The sequence below is a fragment of the Brachycentrus maculatus genome, unplaced genomic scaffold (genome assembly GCF_059751285.1).
Source record: "Brachycentrus maculatus isolate JH-2025_06_01 unplaced genomic scaffold, ASM5975128v1 h1tg000099l, whole genome shotgun sequence".
NCBI lineage: Eukaryota > Metazoa > Arthropoda > Insecta > Trichoptera > Brachycentridae > Brachycentrus > Brachycentrus maculatus.
This window is the reverse complement of record NW_028280853.1, coordinates 899,615-926,526: the sequence shown is the minus strand read 5'-3', so window position 1 is coordinate 926,526 and position 26,912 is coordinate 899,615. Positions and strand designations below refer to the sequence as shown.

Genomic DNA, 26,912 nt, shown 5'->3' with positions numbered 1-26,912 from the left:
TTTGATAAATTTTTATTTTCAGTATACTGTTATTTCTTTTTGTCTTTTTAATGTTGTTTTTTTGTTGTTGTTATTATATTATTTGTACCTTATGAACCCGAGAGGCTTGCACACTTCACCTCAAGGTTCAAAATACAGACAAACAAATTAAAACAAGAAAAAACTTACTAGTCGAGAGCTTAGAAATATTTTATACTCAGTTATTACGTAGAAAAAACAGCTAAAAAAATCTTTAGTAGTGATTAATTGAATTCGAGTATGATTTTTAAGTCTATTACAAATAAACCTTTTTTTAAAAATTGTTGCTATCTGCGTAGAAAAATTGAAAGAGCGTATAGGTAAAAACCTTGAAAATATTTAATCGAGGACCGCGATTTGACCAATCATTGACTATTATATATCACACAACATTGAAAAAAATCAATTCATTCATATGAATTCAATGTCTACAATATTTGTAGCGTAATTTAAAATCGACATCAATAAATAATGTATCCAAGATAAAAACATAATTATATTATAAGATATAGAGTTAATTAAATATGTTTTATTCAAAAGTCCGTGGTAATAGTGAGATAATAAATTTAATTTTAAGATTAAAGTGGACTGGGTTGTAAAATTCTAGAAGATCAACGTCAAATCTAGTTTTTTTTTAGTTTCGACCATCTCGACACATATTTTGTTGTATTTTTCAGAAAATATTCAACAGTATGTGACAAAGCATCAAATATTGAATTATATTATATTTCGAATAATTCGTGGCGGAGAATTTATTTCTTGTATACTAAAAGCATTGTTAACTCTATGGTATGGTAAAATAAACACTCTCAATATCATTCATCGTACACTTTGTGTGATACCACTTTAAAGTGGTATCTCTTTGAAGTGGTATTACACAAAGTGAAAGATGAATGATAATAAGAATGAGTATTTATTTATTCATTGGAAAATTTATATAGCGTAGTTTTCGTGAGAAATCAATCAAGGGCGCTTAACAATTAACGGTGATTTCAAAAATAATTTTCACCACAACATACAAAATGATAATATATATAAATATATACACACTATACATTGTGATTTTTCAGGAGAACGTTTTTAAAGCTTAAAAATATAATACAATTTATTAAAAATAAATATCAAGCCACTTATTGAACTTTTCACTGTGCAACAGATATTTTCAGGTTAAACCTGAAGGTTTTTTCTCCATTTGAAAAATAACTAGTTTATTTAAAAAAAATAATTAAACAATACCTTTTCTTCAAAATGCAAAAACAACACTTTCTGCCCTGTAGCGGGTAATATTAAGTTAAAAATATGCCTCTTTTGCTGGAATATAGTACATTTTGGGCATTACGAAAACGTGCATAACTAAAAATTGACAGTTTTTGATTTATGACGTTCTTGAAAGGAGTGAGCGATAGGTATACACACATATATGGATATAAAATTAGTCAAAGTCAAACTCGTGTGTAAATTACATAATTATTGGGGAAATTCATTAAAATACAACCTTTTCAGAACAGTACAACATTGTGCACATGAACGTATATCATTAAGTAGCAATGCACGAAACAGCAGTGTTAGTACTTCAAGGATGCTCGTATAGTAGAGACGTTATGAAATTGTACATACTATAAGGCAAAACAAATATTCTAATAATACTCGAATGACCTAGAGTTTTGATTAAATATTTATTTGACCATACAATCCTCACCAAAATATTCAAGATATACGTTTAAAAAAATACACTATTATTTATGGAAATATGTTGCTATGCACGAGGTCTCAGATTGAAATCCAATCTGGAAACTTGGCACTCGGGTTGCGTGCCCGCTCCAGAACACGGCTGAAGTTTAAAAAAAAAAGATATTTATAATTAAACAATAGATCAAGAAAATGGTGGTCAAAGCGGGATAATTAAATTTAAAATAAACTTAATTTTCTTTAAACCCTGGTAACATTTAACGTAATTGAATTTTTTGCTTAAAGCACCGTTTTTGTATGGAATAAATACGTTTTTCTTCGAAATAAATCAATGGTTATTGAAAGGTAAGGAGTTAATTTTTTTTTTAGAAATGTAGATTCTAAAAAAAATCTAATGCCTACATGTGTTATTTAACAAAATGTAGATGGAAAACACATATGGCTCGTAATGAATTGTATATTTTAGAGTACATCCTTAAAAAATGATGTTATAATGAAAAATATACAATTGAATAAAAGTTTGTAACAATAAAATGACACTAGTAAGATACTAAGAAAATATATACATATTTCTATTCAAATCAATGACGGATAATTCATAGAAATTCGAAACAACTAAAAAAATTATGCAGGTAATTAAAACGCTGCATCAGCTATGGCAGGATTCTCAAAATAATCAAAGATCATTGTTACATGGCAAGCACAATTGCCATGTGAAATAGTTGAACGTATGAGCGCTTGCGACGCCTCCCAGTGTGAATGTGGTCCCGACGTGTGACGTGAATAACTCATCGATACCCATGTATCACTGGATACACCATATGTACTTGCGCAATAAACATACGTGAGAAAATATCACAATTGTGCACACGTCACACGTTACAATGACATTAAATAATGATTCGGGCAAACGCCATAGCGAAACATTGACCGTGAGAGGTCAGAGACTCTATGGTCTGGCAGTACAGTAAAACCTCGATGTAACAAACTTCGGATATGACGGACAAAAAATCTGGTGAAAAATTAAAAAAAAATCCAATGTCCTGCTAATATGATACATGTTTAAATTCAAGTGTTGCCGCATGTAAATATTTTTTAAGTCCAAATACTTGTTCATAAATCTGGATTATCTCCAATAAGGAGTTATTTTTTACATTACTGTTGACATCTCAATATAGATAAAGAAGAATAAGGAAGTCTTGGCATTTAAAGGGCTTACGACCACCGTAGGCTTGGTTAAGTGATCACTTTACACACGTGTAACAATCACCAATTCTACCCATGATTGACAACCACACTATAATTTTTTTTAAACTTTTAGATATATTGACCAAACTGGTAATAAAGTTTGCGCGAGTTCACTAGAGACATCATTTCCTCATCTCACCATAGATGTTTCGATGAACGACAAATATATGACCTTTGTTTAGAGTTTTTTCTACTCGTGGGAAGCGCTAAGGTGTATGCATAGGTAGTAACTGCATCAAAACTTAGAATGTGGAATTGCATAAAAATCGTACGAGTCTCCATTTTAGACAGCAAAAAATACAAAACATTAAAAATAAACTAAAAATTCTACATTCCAAATCACAAGTGAAGCTGAATGAAAAATCTAGTCTAACAAAAATTAAATCATTCACCTCATCTGAATAATAAATAATAAAACCCTTATCCGCACCCCAATGGTGCATAGGGCACTGCGTCATATAAACGCAGTGTTATCTTGATCGTTTACACATGAAGGAAAGGTGATCAGCCCTCCGCTTCAGGTACCAGTCCAGGGTAATATTGAATAAATATGACAGTGAAAAAATCACTTATATTTATTTTACCCCCTTGGGAATCGAACCCGGGACCTTCAGAACGGAAGCCGAGCAGCCGTGCTGACCATTACACTACGGAGGCGGACAAAAATAACATCTGAATAACATCATAAAATAATATCATTTGAATAAACCATTTCTTTATGTGCAGTTTTTTGACGCAATTTGATATTGAGAATTTTGGCGGGCAGCGCCTTATTGGTACAACCCTCGATTAAAACAACTAGCACCTACACGATGCAATGCATAAATTATTATAAAATGTACCTACGCTATGGTATGACGTAATTTATCAAGGGGAAAAATTCACGATAAATCATTCGGTTCTACTTGATGCAAAGGTAACAATACTAATAAATAACAACACATTCACGCCTTGTTACACATTTCAAAAAAAGGAATAAATCTACAGATAAATATCAAAATAAGATTAAAAAAATTGATATTAAAATGTAAATGATGCATTCAAGGGATATTTAGATCATTGCTGTAGGATCTGCATCCTCGTATGTACGCGTTTGCCAATTCGAGTGTTTGTCTTAGCCGTTTTAGTGCTGAGAGCGCGATCGCGCTTCTATCGTAGATCTATCCAAAACGTATGGCACAACATTTTGAGTGAGTCCAAATACTTGTTAATAAATCCGGGTTATTTTAGGAGTTGTTTTTACATTTTCGACATCTCAACATAGATGAAGAAGAATATGGAAGTCTGGGTATTTACAGGGCTTTTAACCTCTTATAGGCTGGTTGAGTGATCACTTTACACACTGCAACATTCACCATTCTACCTACATTTGTGAACAAGTATTTGGACTTACTCAAAATGTTGTGAATAAAATATTTTTCAGTCATTTTAAAAGCTATAAAAAAAATATATAATTGTTGTTTTCTGGCGTTTCCCAGCATGCCAAAAATCCAGATAGGATCTTGTATACATCAAAAAATTTTTTTGTGTAAATGTCAGACCGTAATAATTTTCATTTCATGACATGATGATGAAATGATTATTCCGAAACCGGTAGTAACGATTTAGTGTTTTTTTTTCAAAGTGGCATTTCACAAAGTGAGCGGTAAATGATAAGGAGAGTGTAACATAAGATTTTTTACGCTCTGCGACTTAAAGGGTAGAAATGCGGACATATTATAAAGGCCTATGAAAAATCATGTATCCACTCGTGTGGTCAAAAAATGTGTATGTTCAAATAGGCTGTGACGATTAAGTATAAGTTGTATGTGTGCACATGAGAATTGTCTCTCGACAACGACAAAAAATACCGGCACGTGTCATATTAACGGTCCGATGAAATTGCCCAACGTTTAATTTGATATTTAAAAAATGCACTTTTACGACACGTGGGAGGCGTGAGAAGACTCTGCACGTGACTTCGGCACCGTTAGTAACATCCACCGGTAACGCACACGTGGGATAAACATAAACTTCAACAAAATTCTATTCATTTAACATCTCGAGAGACACCAATAATTCTGGCAGTGAAATTTAATATCACATAAAATGATTCCGAATGAAAACAGATATTGAAAAACGTTGACAAATACGCCGTTAATTTATTGATTTGGCGTTTGATTTGTAGAACTCTATTTTAATTTATTTAAAAAATATAATATTCAAATCAAACACTGCTTTTTAAGAATCTACGTAATTGTATTTTATTATTGAAAACACATAAAATATAAAATTGGTGACAATCATTCTGTGAGTGTAAAAATCAGTGTTTGATTTGAATATTTTAATAATAAAATACGCAGTTATTTTTAATTCAACAGTAAACGGTGTGTCTAATGTCAAAAGTAATTACTCAATAATAATTTATTAGGGATTCTACGATATTTTGAGCGAGTCCAAATTTTTGTTCACAAATCTGAGTTAGTACACTAAGGCGTTATTTATATTGACATCTTAACGGAGATGAAAATGGATATGGAAGTCTCGATATATACAGGGCATACGACTTGTCATAGGTTACATTTACCATTCTACCCATAATTGACAACCACACATCTCAAATTTCGTAAGTTGTATAAACGAGTTTACTTCTTTTATTTATTTAATATATTTACATTTTTATTTATAACATAATACATTTGAATCATTTATACATATGGAGAACTTTTATATTTCGATTCGCTGTGCCTCTCCATAAAAGAGACTGTGCTCTTGTGCTTGGAGAGGGACTTACACTCGTGGTTTAATGTTATATAGTAAACGATATAATAGTCATTTTTTTTGTATATTTTTTCAAGATTTAAAGGTAAGGAGCTTTATTTTTTTTCTTAAGTATTTTTATATCATCTATTTTTTTATTTCTTTAGGGAGTTTATTGAAATATTTGAAGTACTTTAATTGACGTTCTTTAATTGAAGTACTTAAATTCTTTCACATTGGAGTTCTCGGCCAGATAGTAAGTAATATTATCCTAAACGCCTTCAAATCGATCGTGTTTATTTAATAAACACGATAATGCCAAGTTTTCTTCGTCTTTCCTTGCTCCTATTTCCAACTTCATTCGGTTCATAAATTTATTTTACCATTCTTTCCTCAGTCATTCGTTCCACGTGTCCAAGCCATATCAACACACCTTTCTTAATTTTATTAATGATGTTTATCTCAGCCTTGAATTATTTCATTATCATTAATTAAAATAAATAATACACGTATGGTATAAAAAATTCATAGACATTTTATACCCAAATGGTACGCGATCTGCTTATTACAATACATATGTAGATGTATAACAAAAATTACGAAAATGAGTTCATCTTATATAATTTAATTACATCGTGAGAAACAGCCGCGGTAGTTTATTAATACGTGTGAATAATGCAACAACATTATTCATAGCAAAGTGCAACTGAATATTATTTATTATTAACAAGATTTACGGTAAAAAAATAGCATTACAGTAAAACCTCGATATAACGGACCAATTGGGGGAAGGGGGTGTCCGCCAAAGCCGAAAGTCCGTTATACAAAAATAGGTTCAATACAATTTTTTTTAATTTTATTTATTGTTTCGGCATTAACTTTGTGGTAAGACATGTTACAATGATTAAAGAAAACACTTGTTTTTTACCGTTTGAGTTTTATTATAGACTACATGTTTCAGAAGTTATGAATTATCTTGAAAATTTAGAAATCCAAAAAAAACTAAATTCTAATAATAATTTATTAAATAATATATTGTTTCAAAATTCTTCACCTTTGCTTTCCATTTTTCCTTTGTTTTCAAACTCCGTCCCTTGACTAACCCCTTCCCCTTACTTTCCCCTCTCCTTATTTTTAGAACAATTTTATATTTTATATTTTATTTATTATACAGACCTTAATGATGGAAGTTTAACTTCTGAAACATGTAGTCTATAATAAAACTCAAGTGGTAAAAAACAAGTGTTTTCTTTAATCATTGTAATTTTTTTTTAAATTATGAACACTGTATTAAGATATAAATAAACATTACCTAACAAAAACAAAATTCTGTTTATTGTCTCCGGACGTTGCTGTTTGGTATTGACTCTTGCTTTCGCTAGTCTGCTTTGAAAAAGGAATCATGTTTGCATTTTTAAGGTTTGCCGTTTTTTTCATAATCAACTCTCTTAAAATACAATAATAAGTATAATATAGTTGAACTTCATGATCTGACGAATAACTGTTTAGAGCTGTGCAAAATAAGGACAATTACTCTCAAGCGACAGTTGACGTCAGGAGAACCTGACATGACACACATAGAAGAAGAAGATCTGACGAATAGTCAATAAATCGACCGGATTTTTTTCCTTTATTAACGGCCGTAGCGAATTTGTACATAATATATTACATGTATACTTTATGATAAAATAAAATGTTTACTCTTTTTAAATACCTACATTATTGGTTCAAAAAGTACTTATCTTAACATATAAAAAAAAAACAAGGAATTACGCATTAGCCTGAAATATTGTAATTATTATTTCTTTATAGTCAGGAAGTGACATATTCCAGATATCGATATGGTCTGCGAAATCATTGCATTCGGTGTAAAGGAGGGAGTATTGAATCCAGACACTGTCCGGCTGCTTATTACAATATATTTTATATGATGGTTATATTTTTATATAAAATATTTTTGATTGTTATATTCGAAGTTCGCTAAATAAAGGTCCGTTATATCGATGTTTTACTGTATTTACGCTGCTTTCTCACAAGACGAAATGATGTTTAAATATTGTCGTTCAATTAGTCCATGGTGGAGCGTTGCTTAACTAGACAACACAATGGTGATTATCAAATCCCGTATTTTTTACGACCCGTTAGATTATAAGTAATAATTTGTTTTAGTAACGTGCATAACTGTTACCAACACTCGGATGAGATTTCTATAATCGAAATGGAACAATGGGACTGTGAATGCAGTCGCCATTTATAAAATGAAGCGGAAAATCAATAGGAGTGGTAATATATCCGATTAAGTCAGCGTCCGGACCAATAAAATTATTAGGTTGATTGAACTGACGGAAAATGGTAAATTTCATCCATTGTGAGAGGAAGATTGATTTTTACATTAATTTTATCATTGGAACGAATTGTTCATCACATTATGATGCTTAAAAGAAACAGCATTAACAATGATTTTAATATAAATATAAAACATTTGTATAAGATCACCTACATACAAGATTAAAAGTTTTTGCTGGCTTACCGATTGAAATCAAATGTCAAAATCTGGTCACATACCTAGAAAAAAGAGAAAAAAACATTAGTCTTGATTCTTCATTATAAATCTTGAGTAAAATAATTAATGCGAAATAAAGTTTCTTGAATGTTTTTTTGCAGATACTTTGTGGCACGTTTTATACAATTATAAACTACTAGAACTTTGTTTTTAACCAATTTTATTTTATAAAGCGAAATATTTTTAACTTTACATAAATCTTACAAAAGATATTTCCACATTCATGATTTTCCCGAACATATACGCCTTAGATCAGTTTTTTGAGTGCCTCTTTTTTTTATTATTCGTATTTTAGGATTCCGCCGATTTAGTAGTCCGCCTCCGTAGTGTAATGGTCAGCACGCTCGGCTACCGTTCTGGAGGTCCCGGGTTCGATTCCCAAGGGGGGTAAAATAAATATAAGTGATTTTTTCACTGTCATATTTATTCAATATTACCCTGGACTGGTACCTGAAGCGGAGGGCTGATCACCTTTCCTTCATGTGTAAACGATCAAGATAACACTGCGTTTATATGACGCAGTGCCCTATGCACCATTGGGGTGCGGATAAGGGTTTTATCATTATTATTATTTTAGGATTCTTATTTATGTCTCAATCAAAAACTCACTAAAAAAACTGATCTAAGGCGTAAATGTTCGGGAAAATCATGAAAGTGTGAATATCTGGAAAACTAAGGCACTTTTACTAAGGTCATATTTTCATTTTTTGGTGAGCCGAAAGCTGGCCTAACTCCCCTTAAAAGGAAAACGTTGGATTATGGGACAGCCTGTAAAATATGTGTATATAAAAAGTTTCGCGCACAGATACATGATTTTTTCGAAACTAGCTTACTAAGATGTCGTATCCATGAATGAGTCACGTGGTAAAAGGTTTAATTTTTACGTTTATTCATATTTTTTTTTAACAAACTATCATTAATAAATAATAAATACATGTATTTGAACGTGATTTATCATCACTCAAAGTCATTGAGTATTAGGTATTATTACATCACTGATCAATGAATAATTAAAAGCACAACTGTTCTTATACTACAAAATCGAATGATAACTAGAATTAAATAGATAATTACTGTAACTTCTGTATCATTTGTCACATGATTAATCTAGAATTTAACGTAACCTCCTCTGCATGACGTTCTGCGTCCCACATGATCGATTTAATGGGGAAAGTGGGTACCTGAACTCTTAATACAGTAGACCATACAGCTTATCCGTCCATAAAATTATTCAAATCATATGATAACTAGTAATTGGTGGTATCTGCATAAGTATTATACGCCTATAAGACTAATAATTAAAATTTCTAGTTTCGTTCATTCGTTGAATAATAGTTTTCGCGCCAACAGAGTGGTTGAATCCAGTTTTACTGAATATGAAATAAATATACACACATATATATATATATATATATATATATATATATATATATATATATATATATATATATATATATATATATATATATATATATATATATATATATATATATATATATATATATATATATATATATATATATATATATATATACATATATATATAATATATATATATATATAAATATATATATATATATATAAATATATGTAAATTAAAAAATATGTATATATTTTTTTGATTAAGGTTTTTTTTCTTAAAATGTATTTACAGCCCGCTCTTTACCATAAATAAATCATACTACCTTGTACTAGCTATCAAGCCACTCCTACGCAGGGGTTGGCAAAAATAATAGAACGCCACACCAATCCATCTTCGCAAACAATCTTCGCCTCTTCCGCATTCATGCATCTTCTCATATTTTTTTCTGACTGATTGATCATTAAACCAGCCTATGACGGTCGTAAGCCTTGTAAATGTCCAGACTTTCATATTCTTCTTCATTTATATTGATCTGTCAAAATGTAAAAATAACTCCAAAGTGGAGAAAAACTAGATTTGTGAACATGTATTTGTAAACACTGAAAATGTTGTGAATATATTTTTACTAAATTTATAGGCACTATTTACATTTAAAATATAATATGTATACAGATCCCGTTTTCAAATACAATTTCAATTTCCGCGAAAATTGATATCATGGCAAATTGAATGTATACTAATTGTTCTGAACGTAATACACCCACGCAGGTAAGCTAGAGTTACACGCAAGTTACACGCTGTAAAATCATACAAGGCACAAGTCGTTCTAAAAGTGCATTAAAGTGCAATGGAAACTCGTTTTAATATGCAATATAACAAGTGATTTATTACATCATTAGCCGAGGAGTATTCAGAGCGAGTTCGTCGCAAGGATTTAAACTTGTTGGCTAATTTTATAACACTTATAAACTAACATCTCGACTTAGAATATATCGTACTATTTCTGTATTCACATATCCTGTTTTAATTTCACACTGTAATTAAATGTACCAAAATACAATACCATTTCCTGTCAAAAATACAAATTTTATATTAAATTACATTTTATTTGTACCCCATGTACTCAAAATCTATATAAATGCAGACCGATTCCTTATAATAAAAGAAATTTCTAGCGACGATTAAAATAATTTTGCTTATGTTTTTGTTCGTTCAAAAAACGTCATTTTGAACGTTGTTTTTTTGTTGTTGTTATTAGTGAAAATTATTGCAGCATTTCGAAGAAATAGAAATTCGTAGGACTATACATAATTATAAACCCATAATTAACAGCATGACAATGACTTAAGTCTCCCCCCTTTTGTCAATGTTCCCACCGATAAAATAATAATAAAATTTAAAAAAAAACAGCTCCTAATCCCTCTCCACCCTTCAACGTTTCAAGGATACTACTATAAAATTTAGACTTAGGTTCACATACGGTGTTTGAAAATGATGCGGAATGCATCGAAACATGTGTCATAATAGATTTTAAGAAAAAGTGGTTTTTCATGTAAAACATAAATTACATATAATTTTTACTTATTTAACGTTTTTGAATATGATGAAAAAATAGTGTTTTACCGTCTGAAAATAAAAAGTACTCGTCAGACCATGCTAAGCAATGTAAAAATTGGTGGTATTATGCGAGTTCTGAGATGAGTGACATAGCAAGGTTGCTTTTTTTATCTGTTTTTTTTAAATTTATTTCGTAAAAATATTCGTTAACGATTTTCATACAAAAGATCCATAAATCAATTACAGAGAAGGCATTTTCGATTCAAAAAGCACTAATTTCCGATATGGTAATATTATTATCTACTTCCGTACAAATCATTCATGGTTGCGTTACTTTTAATATCTTTTAATATAATTATTGTAACTTGCAAAATATTCCATCTATATTCCTAGTATTCGATAAATTGCAACATAATTTTTAACCCAGGTAACATTTAACGATATTGCTTTTTTTTCTTAAAACATTTTTTTTGAAAAAATTAATTTTTCTGCGAAATAAATGGTTTTATAAAGAAAACAGTTATTTTATGTAAAATAATGTTTATATTTTTTTTCTTAAAAAAATTATAATAAATTATGTTCTAAGAAACAAACAAATAAATTTTCATTCCTTCGAAAATGCCATATTTAGGCGAAAAAATTGTCACAAAATTGATTTTTATATGTTTTTTTAACAATAAAATGCTACTTAGTAGACTCCAAAATTCATTTTTTGATTGAACATTCGATACATGAAGTTATAAAATAAAACTCAATAGGAGAAAAATACCAAAATTGATCACAGAGAGGGAACAAATAATAAATATTATAATGTAATTATGGGTATTTGCATCTGCAAATCGATAGGCCCCAAGCCTTGTTATAAATACATATGGACATCCAACAGAGATTATAATGATGATGACTAAACAACATGTTATTTTGCCGGAGGAGTGTATACTAGAAGTGTAGGGATTTGCCACAATAATCAATCATTTTAGAGTTCCCTGCTTTTCACATAGAAGTATAAATGTGCACACATTAATATGAAGACGTTACTTGTCAAATTGGTATATTGAAGTATACAAATAGGTATAGGGATTAAGTTCGAGTTGAGACACCTATAATAAAGATGTAATTTATATTATAGATGTCTCAATTTGAGACGATGCATCTATCGTTTTTATACGAAAGATGATGGCAGTCTGAGCATCCCAGGACTTAAGACCTTGCATTTGAAGCGCCCTTGAGGTACCTAGTAATTCACGAAAATGGCGCTAAAATAATAATTATTGTATTCTCAATATTATTAATATTTAAAGCATTTACTTTGTGGTAGGTCATTTTTACTTTTTGTTTTTATAAAAATGTTAATAATATTAGTATATAACCACTCACCGAGATTTATATGTCCACCGGTTTCGAGACGTACCCGTCTCTTCGTCAGGACAATCAATACCACCCTTTTTGCATGCTGTGGTAGTGATTGTCCTGACGAAGAGACGGGTACGTCTCGAAACCGGTAGACATAAAAATCTCGGTGAGTAGTTATTTACCAATATTATTAACATTTTTGTAAAAAAATAATTAAGTAATTATTATTATTTGGGTGGGTTAAGTGATCACTTTATACACTTGTGTAATATTTGGCATTTTGCCCATTTGTGAATATTCATATTAAATTATTTAAAAAAAGATGTATTATTCAAACATGTATGTACTGTTTTTGGATTCGTTTCGTTTGGTAGTTGTAATTTTGATATATTTAAAATAACGGGTGGCGGTGATGCCGTCATTGAGAATTTGTGAAAATAATAGTTTATTACTGATTGAACCACATATAATATTTATTGATATGTCATCAGTAGGTGTAATCCAGTGTCCGATAGAACAAGTAGGTAATAACAAATAACATTTCTACATAGATGAAGAAGAATATGGAAGTCAGGCTATTTAAAGGGCTTATGACAGGGATATTTATGTCATAGGCTGGTTTAAGTGAACATACGTCCACCCATGATTGATAATCCACTGGTAAAATTTTGTAAACTTATTCATAAATGATATAATTCATGCGTTGCTTAATGTTCGTGTTCGCGGCAGTATCTATGGTTGATTTGAGTAAACTCTGTATTAAGCCGAGACCCTATGAAATGTATGCAAGATCCTTACCGAATTACTTCACATACTGGCAGACGCCTGAAAATACACTAATTTAAATATTAAAACAATTTTATTCACAACACTGTTAACATTGAATCTTGTTTCATTATTCGATTCGGCAGTCACTTTGTGGTGAAATCTATCCATTTTTAATTCAAGTTTTACTAAGTAAATACAATTATTAATATTGTATTGTATGGTAGTAATTACTGAGTAAAACTTAAATAAAAAATTAAATGTTATTAAAAAAGGTGGTTATTATTATTTTTTTTTGACATCTCATCAAAGGTGAAGAAGAATATGGAAGTCTGGGCATTTATGGGGCTAACGACCGTCATAGGCTGGTTTAAGTGATCACTTTACACTCGTGTAACATTCACCAATTCTACCAATTATTGACAACTACACTTCTCAAATTCTTAGAAGTTCTGTATATATGAACCAATTTAGAAACCTTGTTCTTGAATCACTAGAACTTCACTAGAGACATCTATTGGTGAGATGTAAAGAAGCTTTTTATAAGCGGAAACTCTTATATTATTACTCTTACTCTTATGGTTATACAAATACAATTGTTCATCCTTTGTACTCGTATATTCCTTAGAAGAGAATAAAATGGTAGTTGGTCCTTTTGCTTAATTTATCTACAACAATTGTGAACCGATAAAGCGTGCTCGCCACTGCAGTATGGTGCCGACACGAGAACACAATACAAAGAATAAACAAGCGCAAAGTAAACAAAAAGGTGAAGCTCGCGGAAAACTTGACAATATCAGTGAAAACCGGTCTGTAACTAATTCATTGTGAAACAAGAACTACAGAGTAATAAGGGTTTAAGAGGAAAGTAAAAAAAAATACTTGTCCAAATACTTGTTCACAAATCTGGATTGTCTCTTGCTAGGCGTTATTCCTTACATAAGTATTTATTGATTTGGCGTTTAATTTGTAGAACTCCCTTTTAATTTATGTATTAATTTTAAATCAAACACAGATTTTTTGAGTCTACTAAGTTGTATTTTATTAACAAAAACACATTAAAAATTATATTGTGACAATTGTTTCGCCTTGTAAGGGCATTATCAAACGAATGTGAAGATCAAATGGACTACGGTCCTTATTTGGCTATACAATTTTAAGTGACAGTTTTAACACGTGCAGCAATAATTTATGGGAGACAACAGTAGCTAATGGGGGATGTAGGTATGTACCCTTATATTTATTTTCTGGGAAAGGAACATTGTATTGACATGGCAATATTTTAGAGAATTAATATTTTAAAGCTAAATACTAACTAACTAACTAACCATCACGCCGCTTCCCCGCAGGGGTAGGCAGAGAGAATCGAACGCCAAACCACTCGGTCTTTGCAAACATTCTTTGCCTCTTCTACATTCATGCATCTCCTCATACATACCCGACGATTATTACGACTCCTGACCCGGCCACTTTCAAGTATTTGACAAACCTGATTAAAGCTTAATACAATTGTTGGGAATATTATTTTAAGAATTTATATATGTAGATGTAGACCTTACATAAGTTTTTCCGACTGTTTGATCACTTAAACAAGTCTGTAACGTCGTAGGCTCAGTAAATGCCCAGACATTCATATTCTTCTCCATCTATGTGAAGAATAATGTATAAAATATCTCCTAATTGGAGATAATCCAACATTTTGAGTGTGTCCAAATATTTGTTCACAAAATCTGGATTATCTCCAATTACAGTTATTTTCATATTATTTTTTGACATCTCACCAAAGACGAAGAAGAATATGAAAGTCTTGGCATTTACGGGGCTAACGACCGTCATAGGCTGGTTTAAGTGATCACTTTACACACGTGTAACATTCACCAATTCTACCCATTATTAAAAATGCGTAAATGCCCAGACTTCCATAGTCTTCTTCATCTTTGATGAGATGTCAAAAAATATTATGGAGATAATCCAGATTTGTGAACAAGTATTTGGACACACTCCAAATGTAGTAACCAAGTTTGTTAAATCTCTGTTCGTATACTCCTGTACCTCGTGGTAATACTATATGAGTGACCTGGAGTACGCATGCACTCGATACTTTTGTTTATTCAAATAAAAATGGAGGTGTATGATTTTTTCCGTCAGCTAGGTACCGTCGTCATGCTTCCTGACATTTATTGTCATATTCCACGTGCCTTTTTGTATGCGTCAAGTGCCGTTGCACGATTACAAAAGGAATTCGCTCTTCAGGATATGATTTAAATTTCGTAATCAAAACATACAGTTAATACAATATATGAATATATTATATTTTCTTTATGCCAATGTCTTGTAAACTGGCCATTTTACAATCAAGTAAATTATCCATGTAAAAAAAATGTAGCTGGTCAATTTGTTCAAAATCTTAAATCTCCTTAATTATTGACAAATATATATGAAATTTTAACACAACGTTGCATTCGAATACGCGCGAGTTTTTATATACACCTGAATTTTCTTGGAATAGATAAAATTGAATATATATTTTTTTTTACACAGTAATGGCAGTGCCATCTGTTAAACGTAACAGAAAAATGCAGTATACTAAATATCACTCATGGGGGACAGCGTGCTTTTTGTCAACTGCTAATATTAAGCATTTTCCATGTTTTCCATTGTATTGTTGTTTTACAGATTTTTAACATTTCAATAACTTCATAATAATTGTGAAATTAAACGTATTATAGACATATATATTCTGTTTTCTTTCTTTTCCGTTCAACCAGACTGAGTCACAGCAACGCGTGGCCGGATACAGCTAGTCTGTTATAAAAATAAACGCACTGCATTGCGAAAAAACCCGAATAAGAATTATACAAAATTATTATGTTCATTTATGGGGTTAATTTAAGAGAATAGAGTTGATTGGTGGAATGGATTTCGCCATTAGAAAGCTATAAAACTGAAGGCACAACATACCATACTCGCTGAGCAAACCATTTGTCAACCATTATGAAGAAAACAAAGTACGCGATTACTCTATCACAGGCATCCAAGAATGGACCTTTTGACGCCACAAGACCCGATGACCTTACTGAATAAAAACGCCAAGACGTCAGTTACAATGTCCATCAGATTAAATAATAAAGACCGTTAGTCACAGGCCGCCAAAAGTATTGTAAAGCGAATAAAAGAAACACACGCCTAGCGAATCGGCACGTTTAATGAATGGCGAAAGAACGGAATCATTATTATGTATGTAAAATAATACAAAGTAATGATGTACCATACATACGTACATACTTAGAATCAGTTGTTACAAGTAACGCATTCGCCGGTTTCACAGTCACTCGAAGCGATGATTAGTTGAGTAATATTATCTAATAGGGCTTCTTAAATGTTTCTTGGAAAAAAAAAATATTTTTTACATCTCAATATAGATGAAGAAGAATATGGAAGTCTGGGTATTTACAGGGCCATCATAGTCAGGTTCAAGTGATCACTTTATACACCTGTTACATAAACCATTCTACCCATGATTTATTTTTTCTTTTAAAGGAATAACCCGCAAAGCCTCTGTTTTTTAGAGGCTTGTCTGCAGGTAGGATAGTAAAGAAAGAGAAGACAATTGTGAAAAACACATAACAAATGCCCAGACCAATTGAAAATAAATCTTTTAGTTTTACAATTTTAAAAATATTGAGCAGTAACTAGATTTTTGAGTTAAGGCTAATGATTATTATCATTCCGTGGTGTGGTGGTTAGGTTCGTATTCTGGAGGTCCCGAGTTCGATCCCTGGGTGAAGGGGGTCAAAATAAATATGACTGATTCATCACTTTATTTATTATTCGATTGATATCTGAAGCGAGCTGATTACCTTGTCTTCATGTAATTAACAATTTATATAACCCTGTATCGATGCGAGGCAGTGGCTTATGTACAAATTGGTGCGGAAAAGTGTACAAATGATGAAAAGAGAAAATTTACAACATTTTGAGTGTGTCCAAATACTTGTTCACAAATCTGGATTATCTCCAATTATAGGAGTATTTTTCATACTATTTTTTGACATCGATGCTTCAAAATTGGTTCATATATATATATATATAGAACTTCCAAGAATTTGAGTCGTGTGATGAGTAGAATTGGTGAATGTTACAAAAGTGTCATGTGATCACTTGAACCAGCCTATGACGGTCGTCATAGGCTGGTTTAAGCATAAGTCACAGCCTATGACGGTCTTCATATTTGATGAGATGTCAAAAAATTATATGAAAAGAGAAAATGATGGCCAAAAAACGTTTCGGAACCACTGAGTTGATCACAAAAGTGGAAACAAGACGTTTAGCTAAAAACCTTCACGTATCCATTTAGCCTAAAGATTATTCGTCGGGACCGCCCGATGGCCTATAGCCGGCCATTTGCAACTGGTGGGAAAATATTCCGTAATCGATTGAAAACACTGTAATCGAATATTCACATCTCGCATTTTGAGAAACGGTACTCGATAACAATAATACAATTTCCTAGAAGTGAAACTAAGATCTCGCCAAATTTATAAAGACACGTTTAGCAAATAACCCGCAATTTAAATGTATCGATATTTCGAATATTTTATAACCGTTATGACGTGAGGCAATTCGCATAACATTGAACAATGCAACGATGAAAAAAAAAACAAAACACGATATTCATTCAAATAATAGCTACGACCAAAACGTCACTTTCATTATGGCCAACGATGCGTCGCGGGTCCGTTTCCTATCGGCGATAAAAATTGGTTTCTATCTAAAGCGATGATTTTATAATTAATACAAAGTAACTACCGCAAGCGAAAACCGAAATGCTGTTATTAATACTGTATGGTACAACGAGTTTAGCCGATGTGATGAAAATAATCGAACCAATGGACAGGAAGAAATTAAAACATCACAAATCAAATTCACAAGCAAAATTAATCCAATTTAAAACGTAACCTAAAATTAAATACAAACCTTTCACTTTGAAATTTATTTATATATACATATTGAAAATTATGTAAAAACTATATGATTTCAAGAAATTAAAGATGCCTCAGCCGAGACGAGCGGAAAAGTCTGGGCATTTACAGAGTTAACGATCTGTCATCAACTGTTTAAAGTGATCACATCATAATCATTCATTTGATAAAAGGTCTAAATATATTACACACATGCAATAGAGGACTAAAATTAGATTACTTAGAAATATAAGCAATGAAAAAGGCAATTCATAATAATTTACAAGTAAAAATACACAAGTAAATGATTTTGCTAAAAGTCCTTTGTAAATATGTTTCCAATCACTCATCATCCCTGATCCCTTTTGACTGTGACTGCCAATCAACACAAAAAAATAAAGCCACTTGAGATCTACCTAAGCGTCTTTCCCTAACCGTCAAAATATTTTGAATATTGTTTAGTAGATAGTGTTTTAGTATTAATCAGTCTTGATAAAGAAGCGGTTAGCTTCGAAACCGGTAGACATTATAATTAAGTTATAATAAAATATTTACAGTGATTTTAAAACAAAGTTACATTTTAATTATATAATTATTCATCATTCTGCCTGCCTATGATGAAAAATCTATGCATGTATATTTATTTCAGTTTTTGATTAATCTACATCTCACGTTACAGGGAACTAATTGCTGACGAGTTCTTATCGCCATCTGTTGTGACATTTTGGTGAAGTAAGCGAGGTAAGCTTATTGTTGCATAGAGAAAAACTTATTCGTCTCTGTTAAGATATCAATCACATCTTGATAGCAATCCTTCTGTGGTTATATCCAGTATTTGCATACAAAGATATGGACTAAATAAAAAATATTGGAAATATTATTACTGTTTTTAAGATAAACATAAATCAATCTTTAACAAAAAATTGATTAATACTACTGGAACTGTTTTAAAAGCTCTAAAGCTTAACAAAAAACAAATAAGGATCCTAACCAGGACCTTGACAGGACACTGCAGACTGAGGAAACACATGACAAAAATCTTACTTCATAACTCCTTAGTATGCAGATTTTGTATGGAGGATAGCGAAACGCCAATCCACATTCTTTACTATTGTGACGCACTAGCTCACAAACGAAGTCCTCTACTAGACTCCGAGAAGGTGAAGCTCCTACCACCAAGACAGGTCGTTAGTTACATGACTCATGTAGGTCTTGGCAGTGAGCTGTAATACAGAGGGAAGTCACAATAGACCTGATATGGTCGCGGTGACATAAGGGATGCAAGATCTCTCGACCCCCAAAGGAAAAAAATAATAAAATAGGAATCAAGTTGTGGTAGAGTATAACATCAAAACGAAGATTACGACATTGTTGTTCGAAAGGGCGCAAACCAAACGTTATATGGATAACAGTAACAAGTAACAAACAACAAAAAATATAACATTGTTTACAAAAACTGTGACATGTAGGACAGGCAAAATAATATGAATTAAAGAAACTTTTAAGGGGAAATCGAAGATAATCCTAGGTTTCAGAACATGTTTTTAGTAGTTTAAGTAAATTTAAAGAAAAAACTTTAAACATTAAACAAATATGTTACATGTATTGAGGAAGAATCGCAAGTAAATAAAAATCCAACAACAGTGTGTGTATGAATAAATCATTAAAAAAAATAGAGTTCAATAAAGGGTGGAAAAGCGAATATAACATAAGAATATAAAGTGGTAAGCTGGCGAAATAGAAGGTCGTAAGCCCTGACTTCCATCTTCTACAGACTTTCATCTTCTTTCGTAAAAAAAACGTAAGATGCTAAAGCTCAAGTTGAGACACCTATGATATATAAAGAAGATTCAGTAAAATTAACAAATATACAATACGTAAACTGTTTTCTGTTACCTGTTTAAATGCTGAAACAAACAAATAGTTTTCCTTTAAAATAACTATTTGCATTTCAATATAAACGCATACACAAGCAGTATCAACATAAGAAGACATAACACCTGTAGGAAAGACCGTGAGAACGGAACACGGAATTCGTGTATTCTTTGTCAACTAGACTTCTCATAAAATGTACTGAGGTGTTTGATGACATACAAAATTTATTATTATTTATCGCAGTCAACATTATAAATTGCATATATTTGAAATTATTATAAAGAAAGTCGTTATTGCATAAAAATTATTTATGTGTAAATAAAAATATATTCAAATATGGTGAAAGATAAATTTAGGTTTTGATCGAATTGGGTTCAAATTAAGGCATAAAGTCATAGCAATCAATAAATAATGAATTAATCATTGAGTTATCGAGCGACAGGTTATTCTCACCCGTAGGCGTATGGTTGAATACACATATTGTAATCTTTGAGGTCTTGGGTTCAAATCCCACTTCGAAAAACTAAAATAAAAACATTTGAATGAAGTATTGAAAATAAGATAAATATAATAGGCAAATAATTCTCAAATAATAGTGCAATAGATGAATTACACCGTCCCAGTTCGCAAATATGGACTGATTTAAAATCTAATAAGATATTATTACTTTTATTTTACTCTCATGAATTGATATGGCATAAAATTTAAGGAATAAAATGATGATTTAGATAAAAAATAAAATAAAAAACACCGGAAGAATACCATTTTTGGGTTTAGTAATGTAAAAACAAGTAGTTTCGAGAACTGTAGACGTTCTTAGCGACGCGTCGCGACGGTAAAAAAAAGTTTTATAACGTGTTGATGAAAACATCTGCATTTCTCGAAACTAGTCTATTTATACTAATTAACTCAAAAGTGACCTTATAGAAGTGTGTTATGTAAAAATGTTACTTAATTAATTGATTCGGCAGTCACATTGTGGTAAAATCTATCCATTCTAATATAAGTTTTACTTAGTAATCAGCAGTATTTCTTAAAATCTATTGTAACACGCGTTTCGATTCATTCCGCATCATTTTTAAACACCGGTGTTTATACGGTATTTATACAAAATACAATGATTGAAAATGATGCGGAATGCATCGAAACACGTGCCATAAGAAGAAATAGTGGTATTTACCAAGTAAAACTTAAATTTAAAATGTTACCTTATGTAAAAAAATGTTTATATCACAGCATCAGCATCGACATAATAATCAAAGGTCTCGTTTTTATAATAAGTTAGCATTTTATTTGATAGTACATAATACATCAAATTTATATACTTTAGGGTAGAAGGAATTTTCGCGGACCAATGTAAAAGGTTACGTTCGACTTCAAAAAGTAACGGTAAATCGAATCAAGGTATAGGGGGAATGATGGCGAATTTCAAGGATGATTTGGATCGCATAATCGTAACCGCCTCGATAAAAATAGAGAAGAAATGTAGATTTATATCGCACCCAAGATCACGAACGCTGGTCATAGAGAAGTGACACGAAATGGCATCTCTTACGCAATACTAACGTTTCACAATGGAAATTTTTCCGATTTAAAATAGCGATCTTCGGTCACGGCTGTGTCCAGCGGATCTTTTGAATAAGATTCGATCATTCAACTGTTCACTAGCAGAAATGTTGCCATGTTTGTATGCCGTAATCTGTCAGTTATGGTTAACTGGAACAATTAACAGCAGAGATATTACTTTGGAGAGAGGTCAAGTAATGCTCATTGGAACTGTAATCAAGTGATGTGAAAAAAGTGTGATCAGAATGATACAACAAGATTTGTTCTGAAAATCAAAACTCACTAACTAACTAACCGTCATGCCGGAACGCATGGAACGCCACACCACTCTCTCTTTGCAAACATTCTTCGCCTCTTCCACATTCATACATCTCCTAATACATGCCCGCCGATTATTTCGACTCCTAACCTGACTGCCTTAAGTATCTGACACTTGATCATGCCAAGTCAATCTCGGTCTTCTTCTGCTCATTTTTCGAACTACATTCGCTTCAAAAATCGGTTTACCTTACTTTCCTCACTCATTCATTCCACATGTCCAAACCATCTCAACAAACCTTTCTTAATTTTATCGATAATGCTTACCTCAGCTTTGCATTCCTTCCTTATTTCACCATTCGAACATCTGAACATTCTGAAATTGAACTAATTAATATAAGGAATATTTAAAAGTAGTACGTTAAAACAATTTCGAACTTACTTGATTTAGTCAAAAAAACTAAAAATGGCTATTCGGGAAGAAAAACGAGGGATCAGATTTCAATAAAAATTAAGGCGAAAATTGAATCTCTTTGTCTCATAATTTAATGTAATTTAATATTGAATTACAAGAACTTAAAAATAAACACGGAAAAATTCAGTCTATGACAACAATGTAATATTACATATATAAAATCCCTACAAGAAGAATTACTGGATTCACTGGAACCAGAGTAGGAAGTATATTTTTTAAATACTTTTTAATACAAGAAAGTAACTCGGTGACAAGCGATGAAGCAAGTTACAGTTAAGATGACTAATCTAATAGAGAATACTGAGGATTTCCAACCAGAGGGAAATGCGACAAATTGAACGAGGATTCTCGAGCGTACAGCTAATTATATCAACTACTCTCTACGGCCCGCTGTACATTTCTCAGAGAGCAATTTCGATGAAATCAAACGGATTTTTATAAATGTACGTGTACCGTAATTAGAGAATACGCTCCCGGCATCTTTTCGGTCCCGCAGATCCCGGGATGAAATGTTTTTAACCCCGGGGTTTTCAAGACTGGACCGAAATTTCTCATACGAATATTTTTAATTGAAACACTTAACGGGACAAACTTTCAATTTCAGATAACCGTAAAAATATATATGTAAACAATAACACAACAGGGGTTGGATACGAAATAAAACATAGGATTCAGATTCAGATTTTCAGAAGTTTACTATAATTAACATATTAATTCTGATTACAATATCAGTGCATACTTTTTTGACGTTCTACATATTTCTATGGTTCTACATAGTAAGGAAAACTTAATTTTTACTTTGCGCACTGTATGTTTGTAAAAACATATACTGACTATAAAACAAAAAAACACAAACATCTAAGTGACTCTTAAATCATGCTACTGCATATGTAACACCGATAGTCAAGGCCCTGCTGAGATCAACTCATAAGGTTTTATAACTTATACCTATATGTGAGAGGTTTTACTCTTAACGTTTAAAGTTGCTACAATTTTATGTAAATCATGAGTAAATTCTAGGCAGAAACACTAGCAGCCCTAGTATTGTATTTACAAGGCTTCGTATATATGTACTAGAACATATCCACCCACTTTTATGGGAACATTTACGTATATTAAGTCTTCATACGAGCATACAATGAACGATCATCAATTTATCGTATAGCACGTAAAACTCCAATTAACTTTAGGTAATTCAATTGTTTTCACTTATCAGGAATATTTTTATTTTAATACGTATTCGCTAACTGTTAAGTATGCAGCGTTACTTAAAGAAATCTCACGGACACTTTTTTAAAGGCAACACAGCAGGGAAAACAAGAATATCTAATTATAATAACATTATAGAAATAATTGAGGTTTAAACGTACAAACCAAAAAAAAATTACTTAACTACATGAGCATAAAATCCATGTGGATATAAGGGTCATTATTCTAACAGCTCGTGAAAAGAAAAAAATACAACATAAAGAGGGTGGTGTCTATAATGACTGCAGCAAAGAACTCACTCACTGCAACAGGACGATTAAGTATTAATTGCGTGTAATTTTGATTCACTAGAACATGTCTACTTTCCTCAGGGGCAAACGGAGATCGGAGATTCCCCGTGAGAACAAAGTTAGTTCTCAGAACGAGCTTTGAACTTTCGATCAACGACTGTTGTATTTCAAAATCCTCACAACCCAGATGTAATTCAAATGTTCTGCTGCAATCGAAACGTTCACCTGTCAGCCGTAATATAGGATAACAAGTCCTTTAAACGAGTGACAGGAGGAATCTGAAAGGTGAATGAAACACTCGAGGAAACACGATCTGATCTTTGTGAAACAACATCTGGTCTAAAAAATGTACAATACACTAGCGCAGTGGTTCTTAGCCGTGTTGGAGGTACCGAACCCCACAAGTTTCATATGCACGTTCACCGAACCTTTAATTGGTAAATTATTCCTTTTTATAGAATAAAATAACAACTAAGTCATTTTTTCCACATTAATTTTATTTGACCAGCTGACAACTATGTAATTTTTCCACGTGAATTTTATTTGAGCAGCAATCGGGTTCGTCGTATCCGACATCATCAGACTGGTGCGAGGTAAGACAAAATTCTATGTTATATACACAACAAGGTTAGGAGTTGAAAACCATGATTTTATATAATTTTTCTGACAAAATTAATTTAAATTGAATGAGTTTAAGTATAGTTTTATAATAATAATTACACGTATGTTATGGTAAAGGTTTTAGGCATGATTTGATATAATTATACGTTAGAAAAGGATTTTGTATGCGATTTTAAATAAAATATTTAAAGTTAATTCTGGAAATGTTGGTTGAGGACCTCTTCCTTTTTTCCTCGATTCCTTTTCGATTCGAATTAATTTTTTGCTCGACATAGTATGAAGGGATTGAAGTAATAAGAAAGGTATCATACAACGTACCATCACGACAGTTACAATTCGACTGTTGGGCGGCAGTGCTGCCAGGAAATTATCACTTCTGTATTCTATGTGATTCTCCGATTTCGTAAATCACATTTTGCAATGACGACACGATATGAAAACAGAGCTAGTACATTTCGCTCACTCCTTTCAAGAACGTAATAAATCAAAATTCGTCAATTTTCAGTTTTCAGTTTCAATGTTTTCGGAATGCCTAGAAAATGTACTGTATCCCAGAAAAATAGGCATATTTTCAACTTTATGTTTAGGACAGAAAGTGTTGATTTTGCATTTCGAAGAATATGTATTGTTTAATTATTTTTTTAAATATACTAAATATTTTTCTAGTGGAGAAAAAACATTCAGGTTTTACCTAAAAAGATCTGTTGCACAGTAAAAAGTTCAATAAGTGGCTTGATATTTATTTTTAATGCATTGTTTTATATTTTAAAACTTTAAAAACGTTCTCCAGAAAAATCAAGTTTTTTGATTTATGACGTTCTTGAAAAGAGTGAGCGATTTTTTATGACTTATTTGAAGTCCCATTCCAGTAAAAAAAAATAGACGATGCAGAGTACGTGATTGTTTCAGCGTTTGAGCTCTTGTATTATTTTTATTGCTAGAATATATTCCTCTCAAATAATATTCTAGATCTATTAGATAAATGAAAATGTCGTACGTCGTATCATTTTTCATAATATCTTACAATAAGTTGGGTGTGTGTTTTGACCTCCGCCGAACTCGGGAGACTGACTCACTGAACTCCTGGGGTTCGATCGAACCCAGGTCAAGAACCACTGAACAAGCAGGAAAAGATATTGCACAATTGAATAAACAATAATTATTACAGCATAACTAAATGTCAACATAATTTAAATCAAAACACATAAATTATTGTGCTATACATTCACATAGCTTAGATAAGATCAGAGTCTCAATTCCCCATTAAGTGTTTGACCGTTTTGGTGTTGTTATGCCATTAAGCATTGTTGCATCGGGAGATTACTATGACGCATAAATCAACAAAGCAAGCACCTGTCAAAAATTCAGTAAAAGGTTTACGTAACACGGCGTTCTTCGTGTATGAAATTATTTAAAAAATTAACATTAAAAGAGAAACATGGGTTCACGGAAGAGAAACGGTTATTTGTAATCTGTGCATTTAATAGCTTAAATTTATAGCCGAACATTTTTATTAGTACTAAAATATTATGTAAACAAAAATTATAATATTATATTATGTGTTTCAATAAAAAGCAAATGACGACAAAATGTCCAATTCTAAAAAATACAAATAGAGATAGACCATATTGCTCACTCCTTTCAACAACGTCATATATAAAAAAAACTTTTTTCAGTAAATCGTTTTAAAAGTTCAAGAATATAATAAAATATATTAAAAATAAATATCAAGCCACTTATTGAACTTTTTACTGTGCAACAGATCTTTTTAGGTAAAACCTGAAGGTTGTTTCTGTATTTGAAAACTATTTAGTATTTCAAAAAAATAATTAAAAAATACATTTTCTTGTAAATGCAAAACCAACAATTTCAGCCCTGTAGCGGGTAAATATTAAGTTAAAAATATGCCGCTTTTGCTGGGATATAGTACATTTTTTGGGCATTCCGAAAACATGCCCAACTGATAATTGACGATTTTTGATATATGACGTTGTTGAAAGGAGTGAGCGATATATTCTCCTTCTGCCTGCTTTACTGGATTTTGATGACTTTTCTGTTTACTGGATGAAGGATTTCACCATTGCATGCTTTTTCATTGGTAGGTCATACATAACACACCTTACACAAAACGCAAACAAAAACATCTAATAATCTTATATTGCGTTGGCAAATAAAACAAATTAAAACATTATTTTGCTACATAGAAAGACGACTACTTTATGAAGTAAAAAGCTTTTCCTTTCTTCATTCAAGTCAGTTCCAACTGAGATTTGAACTTGTTAAATTACTCTATAGAAAAATAAAAGAATAATTTGGACAATTTATACAGCACCATTTTAGTAAAATACTATTTCATTCAAAC

General features: G+C 31.6%; 1 protein-coding gene across 5 annotated transcripts in view; it reads right to left on the bottom strand.

Moving 5' to 3' along the window:
• klar (klarsicht) overlaps nt 1-26,912 on the bottom strand; it is a 536,062-nt gene that overhangs the window by 344,598 nt on the left and 164,552 nt on the right. The window contains exon 2 of one of the 5 annotated variants that reach the window (XM_088258608.1): nt 8,225-8,259. The exons of the other annotated variants lie outside the window; for them this stretch is intronic. The gene's annotated coding sequence lies outside the window, so the exon portion shown is untranslated. The remainder of the gene's footprint in view (nt 1-8,224; nt 8,260-26,912) is intronic. 5 annotated transcript variants of the gene reach the window in all.